Source organism: Nothoprocta perdicaria, unplaced genomic scaffold (assembly GCF_003342845.1).
Source record: "Nothoprocta perdicaria isolate Ctin4 unplaced genomic scaffold, notPer1 scaffold_487, whole genome shotgun sequence".
NCBI classification, from domain to species: Eukaryota; Metazoa; Chordata; class Aves; order Tinamiformes; family Tinamidae; genus Nothoprocta; species Nothoprocta perdicaria.
In genome coordinates this window covers 25,798-33,663 of record NW_020455740.1, presented here as the reverse complement: position 1 = coordinate 33,663, position 7,866 = coordinate 25,798, and positions in this window count along the sequence as shown.

Below are 7,866 nucleotides of genomic sequence, written 5' to 3'. Positions count from 1 at the left end.
ATATTTGGTTTAGACCAAAGCTACCAGTGATTTCAATCACAGTTTTTTGCAACTGCCTCCCCTTCCTCAGCACTACGAAGGAAAAAAGCCTCAAAGCAATTACCTGCAAGTGAAGAGAACACTTATCAAATGCTCATAAAAAGATTGTGTCTGAGAGGGATTCTGAAATATCAAAAAAACAAAACTAATTTTCAGAGGCAGCACTCAACTTCCATCAATGTGGGACCTTGTTTTCTCTTCCTGCAACCTTCTCCTGAATTAGGAAGCTTATTCCAACTTGTGCAATAAGCCAGGAACACGAGAGCAGTATCCTTGCCTACCCAGGGGTAATTTATCCCCAGATTCACCCTATTCTTATGYAAAGTGCAGTCCCCACCAAAGCAAGGTCAAACCATGCTCCCATTCTGCTGTCTGAAGAAAAGCAACCAAGCAGTGCTTCTGTCCAGGGCACAAGGCACTTCAGCTAAGCCATGTGGCACTTCTTTTTGAAGAGAGAATTGCAGATGCTGCCAGGAAGCCCTTGTTTCACTTCTGTGGATAACACACTCCCATCTCCTTCCCTTACTCGCCCCAAAGCTCTCTAAGAACAAGGAAAGTCCTTCTACGTCATCACATCCCAAAAGGGCCAACAAGAGGCTGTCCCTCGTGGCCCTAAGACGCTGAGAAAAGGTATGAAACAAGGGAGGGATGGAGAACAGGAGGGAAGGAGAACGGGAGATTAACTCCTTCCCAGTAAACTCCTTAATGCTTCCAGCATCACTCAGCATCTTCCCAAGACATTTTAAAAAAGGAATTAAACTATTTACATAACATTGTTCAGGGTGAAAATGAATGTTGACCAAACATGGCCTACAACAGGTAACGTAAAGGGCACCACTCTGAGGACAAGAGAGTAAGCAAGATGCTACTTTACACCAAGAAAAATGCATGGGCACTGRAAACTGAAGCATGGAAGCACAGAATTAAATGAAACTTCAAGGAACAAAAAGAAAGAGCAAGATCACATTTTTCACTTTTATTCTGGAACTGAAATAGTTTTGTAAGTCTGAAAATTCAAATATTAATTGTTTAACCAGAAGAAAAACACAGGGCCATGGGAGTGGCGATGCAACAGGTACTCCCTGATCTGCATCTAAGTCCTACAAATATAATGAGGATAAACTTTAAGAACAGAATTCCCGCTAACATGAGATTATGGCCAGTAATGAGCAGAACTAGTCATTACTTCACCAAAGTCTTTGCAGACCTATGTGCCTGCCCAATACAGAAGGCATGTGGAGTGGACCCATAGGTTACTCATGAACTTTCAAAGCAGTAATCTTAAAAAAAAAAAACACAAAAAAACACAAAAAAAACCCAACAGAATTAGCAAAAGACTAGTTTTTCTACAAAAGCACAAGTTACCAGGCCACTTAATAWCAAAATGGCATGCCAGATCCTTCAAAACGGAGCAATTTATATTAATAAGCCATAAATATATTGCTGTTGAAAAATAAGTCAGCCCATTCTTTCTAATCATCATTGGGTCCTTAATTTCCAAAGAAATTGCAACATGCAAAGCCTTTGAGTAAATATTCCATGACAAAATTAATTTATAATGAAAATGGTTAAAATAGTGAAGCTATTTTAAGGTTTAAGGGTGGAGAACCTGAATTATGTAAATAAAATGATTAGATCAGAGAACAGTTAGGAATGATTTAAAAGCAGAAAATCTTCACTAAATCTGAAGAATTTGTGTTGAATCTTTCATACATATATCATGTGTGTATATATACACACACACACATTTATTTTTATATAGTGTGTATATACAGACACACACATACATGTGTATATATATATATACATACATATACGTATAAAATAAAAAATATTAAGAAAGAATAAAATGAAATAAGAATTCTCACATTAAGAGACAAAACCAAACMAAMCAAAACGTTTGATCTCCCAGGGACAGAGACAAAACCTTCCTTCCAGAGGTCACCAACAGTGGCTGCTAKTCCAGCCGGGCCGGAGTGGCTCCTGGGCAGTGGCAAGGGGCACCATCCCTTCTATACTACGGCCACCACTGCTAGAGGGTTCCCTGCATTCCTGCATGCACCACCTCCAACAAGCTGTGAGGACTCAAGATGATCCTGAAGGGGGTTTCTCAATGTTCTCCTCTTCTTGACTGCACCTCTATACTGTCAGATAAATCCCTTACCAAATAACATACCAGCACTGCTACCTCTATGTACAGCTGGCTGCAATGCAAGAAGGCTCTAGGGAGAAGCAAAACAGAACAAAAAACAACACAAATACAACTCGCTGAAGAAATAATTGTTTTTCTCCTTGAAAGGTATTCTACAAGATGAAAAATGTTCTAAGTTTCTCTTCAGATGTCAGCAGCATTCAAGGRACAATGTCTGAATAAGTGATTTTATCAATATTTACGCAGTAGTTACTTTTTGTATCTCTTCCATAGCAGAAAGATGGTTTCACTTTCAGTTTCTCACGAGCATAACCCGAGTGGCTCACACTGCAAAACACCTTCCTCAAATATCTTTTRAAGAAAATATCTTGTAGTCTTAAGCAAAAATATATCTTTTTACTCAACAGTTGTGCTTTTAGTGAGATGAAATGCAAGTAAGTCTTTATGCAAATATTTAATTAGGCATTAARAAAAAAGGCTTCAGAGTATTTGTATATAGAATACAACAGGGTTTTACAAGACTATCACACAGAGGTACTAAAATAAGAATGCCTCCTTTGACTACTAAACATGAAATTYGTCATGAAAAAAACATTACGTAGGACAGTGGAAAAAAGTTCTGACATCTGAAAGAAAAAAAAAAGTTTAGCAATTTTAGAATTTATCATGCTTTAGCCTCAACAAGGGAGCACAGCAACCTTCACCCTACTAGGCTGAAATGAAGGTTGAGCTGGTCAGGGCCCTGATCAACCTGCTCTACCTGAGTCTGCTCTGAGCAGGGGCCTGGGTTAGCCAAGCTGCCGAGATCCCTTCCAGACTCTGCTGCTCTAGGAGTCAAAAATTCCACTGTTTTTTAACTTGGAGGCAGTGTGTCCGCTAGCAGCTCTGGCTTCCTGCTAATATATTCAGCATATGAGGATATTTAACAGTTACTTAAATCTTCTGTTCTCCAGCAACTTACACTATGTAGCCCAAACAGCATTTATGTCAACAAAGACTTAATACAGATGTCTAGAAAAATCTAATAACAGATATCTGGAAAAACCTGTGTAACTTGTGGATACTGATATGATCCGCATGTTAAATCAGATCATGAGGACAGTGTAGAATTCAAGCTGGGCAGTATTTTACGCTTCCTGAGGTACATACCTGACTATCAAGATATTTCCATGGAGAAATCTCCCACCTCTTTACTCTGAAAGCCAGACTTGCAGAGTGCCTGAAGGGACCTCCTGGTCTTCCAGACAGCCTCTCAAAATGCAGGAGGTTCTTGACCCTATAAATAGGAGTCTATTTTGGGAAGGAAGAGAAAGAGCATGCTTGCCCAAGAACACTCCTTCACAGGAGCTGAAGCCACTACCCTATTGCAAAATCCATTACTAGTCCTCCCTTTTAATCTACTAGCCTAAAAAGCTCGTATGTTCACAGGTGCTTCCTCTCAATCTTTTTTTAGGATGATTTAAGGGTTCAAAGGAAGCACCTGCACAAATGTCTGAGCCTGAGATGATACTCCATTAAGCTAAATGGAGAAGTGGAGTTGTAGGCTTCCCTTTTGATATATTAATTATTCCTTGAGCACGTAAGTAAACAGGTCTTTGCCAACTAAGACGGACACAGTGCTGAGAGCCTTCCCATTAGTAACTGGACAAACTTTAGCCTATACTTCTCCTTATACTATTATTTACATTTCCATTAGAAAATTTCTAAAGATATGCAAGACAAGAGTTTTCAAGACAAGAGTTTTCAAATACACTTAATATGTTATTAGATCTTTATTAGAATCTCAGTAGTTTCTACTTTAACCTTCATTAGCTTGAGAATTACTCAACCCAAAAGCAAGAAAGCCCAAAGCTTGTCTGCAGAAGGAACAAGGCCCAACAGCTCACGCAGACCTTTTGTGCCCGTGCAGAGGAGCCACCAGTGTCCGCCCGCTCAGAGCCTCGCACTTTAACAGGATTCAGCATGAGGAAAACGTCTGCTCTGATGCTCTCTCCCTCCTGGCAGGACTTCAATATGCAGGTGAGCAGGCTCGCTTCTAGATCCCCCAGTTGGGGGACGGAGGCTCTCACCCTGGCTGCTTTGTGAAGATGTGCAAAATATCCAAGAGTCTTTATTGCCATCTCATGGCCGTCCCACTCATCACACAAGTAGCAGAAGAAAATAATATACCAGTTTCTTTAGTGAATTAGTATTTCGTAAGGGCGAAGAGGTAGTGGTGGAACAGATGGAATGGAAAGAGAAGTCAGAACAACCAGAAAAGCGTTTGCATGCATGTATAAATATTCAGAGCTGCAAAACTACAGCAAGTATTGTAATTAACACTCAGTGTTTTACTATGTCATCTGGTAATCAAAGGAATTGGAAAGAAGAAAGTTATTTTCAAAAGGAAAAGATTAAAAAAACAAAAAACAAGTGTAATATGGTTTTCAGGACACACTGCCTACTCTAGAAAAATATCAGTGAAAGAAAATACTCACTTTTCTTTCATCTGCAAGTTAGTAGTAAGAATCAAGACTGCCTGGTAGTAGAGCAGTGTGGAGCATCCCAGAAAGTCGATTTCTGTCAGCATTCTCTGTAACACATAATCTTGAAGAGAATATAAAGAAGAGGGAGACGATTCCACAAACTAGCCGAGGATAGTCTCGGCTAAACTAGACTACCAGAGCTTGAAAGATTTCAGAATACGCCTATTAAGTAGGACTAATACCAAAGGCTTTGAAAGAGAAAGGACACTGCAGGAAAAGCCCTTCAGTAAATAAGATCTTTTCTGCTGTCCTCAAGTGATGGAACATTTTAAGATTTCTACCATAATAACAGTTTTGGAACTGCAAAACGTTACTTGGTTTYAACTGCAGTTCATGAAGGTAACAGGAAAAACAGTTCTAGCCTTGTCATGCTCCCATGAGAGTATCGCAGGGACAAGCGCAAAGCGGTTCCAACAGGCTCCATCACAACCACGCTACAGGCAAGCGGAGGCTTCTAAAGGTACAGAGAGGAAAATGTCTTTTTTCTCCACCTGCATTATCAGATTTTGCCCCTAATATAAATCCTAATTATCGTTCTAGTATTGCTAATGACTTCTCTTAACATAAAACAGTGTGAAACCAAGCCACTGGTGACAACATCACTAACTGTGATGGGTGCAAGTAGCAGCCATGAAACTGGGAAGGACTCAGTCGTTTGCCCTTTGCTGAAGATAGGAGCAGTTGCAGCAGATGTATTCTCTGAGATCCATGGAGATAATCCAAAGCAAGACAAGGTAAGGCAATACCAACTCTAGAGAATTTAAACTCTTTAAATGAATGTCTTGATTTTATAAAAGGTGGCAATAGAGGTCCTCATGTGACAAGCCACAACGTTAGGGCTCAACAAGCTGATAAAGGAACTTCGGTGCTAAGACTTCTTTGCGTTCAGGTATAATGCTGAACTGGTAATAAAACAGCTCTGTATGCTAGCAGGGCTCTGACTTCTGTTATTCAGCTATGAAATCCATTCAGTGTCATAACAGAAATACAACATAGAGTTTGAGCTAATATTTATTTCATACCATCTGTCAGTAGAATCTAAGTAGAGTCTAATGAGGCAGTTAAAAATACAAGCTGATCTGGAGAATAAATGACCAATCAACATTTATACTACTCCATCTGCAATAGAATATGCACAACAAAAGACACCAAACCTCTACACCTAGCCCACCTCTTGACAAGATCAAAAAAATGTCAAGTTGTTCTGACCATGTGTATTAATAGTGTGGTAGCAGGTTAATCATTACATACTTTGCAATCAATATTTTTTTTCCAATTTTAAGAGGACCAACTATACTAGTCTTCCAGGCAATTTCATCAGTATGAGATCTTCTGAACAAAAATCAGCTCAACAAATACATTTTTTAAATGTATGCTCAATATTGAGGAAGATATTCTAGCTTAGCCATTTGCAGRTGCTAGTGTTTCAGCTAAAAGAATATCCAAGTTTTTTCAATCTAGGTAAATTCATGCTGCAACAGGTTTGGGTTTTGTTGCAATTTAAACAGACAAAGAACGGTGCAAAGAAACCACCACTTGAGCCTGTAATTGATGATCTCTACTTAATAAGCCTGGGCATTTGCTTTTCAGTTTATGCTTTTACTCCTAATGTAAATGGTAAGGCATTCCCCTCTCCATAACCCCCAAAATACCTTGATTTTTCATACAAGCACTTAATCAGCCTGCTTATTACCAGGCCTTCTTCTCAAATAGGTTATCTATTGTGCAAGGATGTTGTAAGAAACTGTAAGTGAATTTAGACTGTTGCACTAAGCTTGTTTTCTTACACAATATCTGTCGTAAGTTTTGTTGTCTGTAGCATTTAGAGTGCACAAATAATTCTGAATAATTCTTCGTGAACAAGAGCAGCACACAAAGAGATGGCAATGAGAAGGGGAAAAAAATCCTCGCATCTTTCAGATTCAGCTGTCATTTTTGTGAAAGAACCAAAAATCTGGTCAACTATGTGAACGCTGGCCAGACTTGGCAATTGCTAGAGAAAGCCATAAAATTGAAGAAGGGACTTGCATACTGAGCAGCAAAAGACTGACATCAGCACAAGAGTCACTGCCCATTGGATGTGAAGAACAACATTTGCACTCCTTGATTTTTTTTTTTTTTTTTTTTAAGCTCAAGCACATCTAGGAAAGTGTAAGTACTAAATAAAAATACGACACAGGTAATAAATTGCTATACCACTACCTTCCGCACTAAGTATCCCACCATGGCACAAACCTGCAATTTCACCTGGGCAGATAGTTCCTCATGCTTGAGCAGAGACCTGCTGAACTCAACACAGGGTGAGATGAAGGTCCCCAGCTCACCAAGTCACAAGGTTAGCTGAAAATCTGAGTTTTCACCTCAGGAAAGGAGAGCATGTGACCCCTAACATCTGCACAGACATGAAATAGTAAGGGCAGGTGTAATATTCTTATGTCTCTGAGCGTCACAGGACACGGGCTACTTCCTGGGCTCACCATGACCCTAAGCTAAGTAACTGAGATGTAAACACGACCAGGCTGCCACCAACTTCCTTACCGAAAAATACCCAAACTYGCTGCTTCACACCTAGAGCAGAAGTGCCTCCTCTCCAAATCACGAGCTGTCAATAGTAACAAATTATTTTATTAAAGGCTAATGATTTCTTATAGACATGATGACCTCACCCTTTCCTAGCATTCCAAGATTGAACTGCTTTTTCCTGGAAAATAAGTATATTTGGGGTATGTTCCACATCTGCCGGCGAGCTTTTTGTTCCTACGAGCATCGCAACTCTCTGTGATACAGGAAAGTGCTCTTTTAGCTCCTAAGCACGAGAAGATTCAGAAGCCATAGCAGGATTTTCATCCACATGGCTCACAAAGGAAAGGTGGTGAACGTACCACGAGCCTGAGCAGTATCTGGAACACGTCAGGCTGACAATACTACCGGCTGATATTAAACTGTCCGTTATTTGGGAGTTGCCATTAAACAACATCAACAAAAAAGGATTAAATAGTCTCCCAGTGAACGGACGCAGCGGAGCGGGCGCTGGCGGCGGCAGGGGCGGCGAGGCAGCGCTGGCGGGGCGCAGCGCGGCCGCCCCTCGCCCCCTGCCCTTCCTTTGTTGCTCGGTGTCACCTGCCGGGCTCCCCTCGGAGGCGGCCGCGC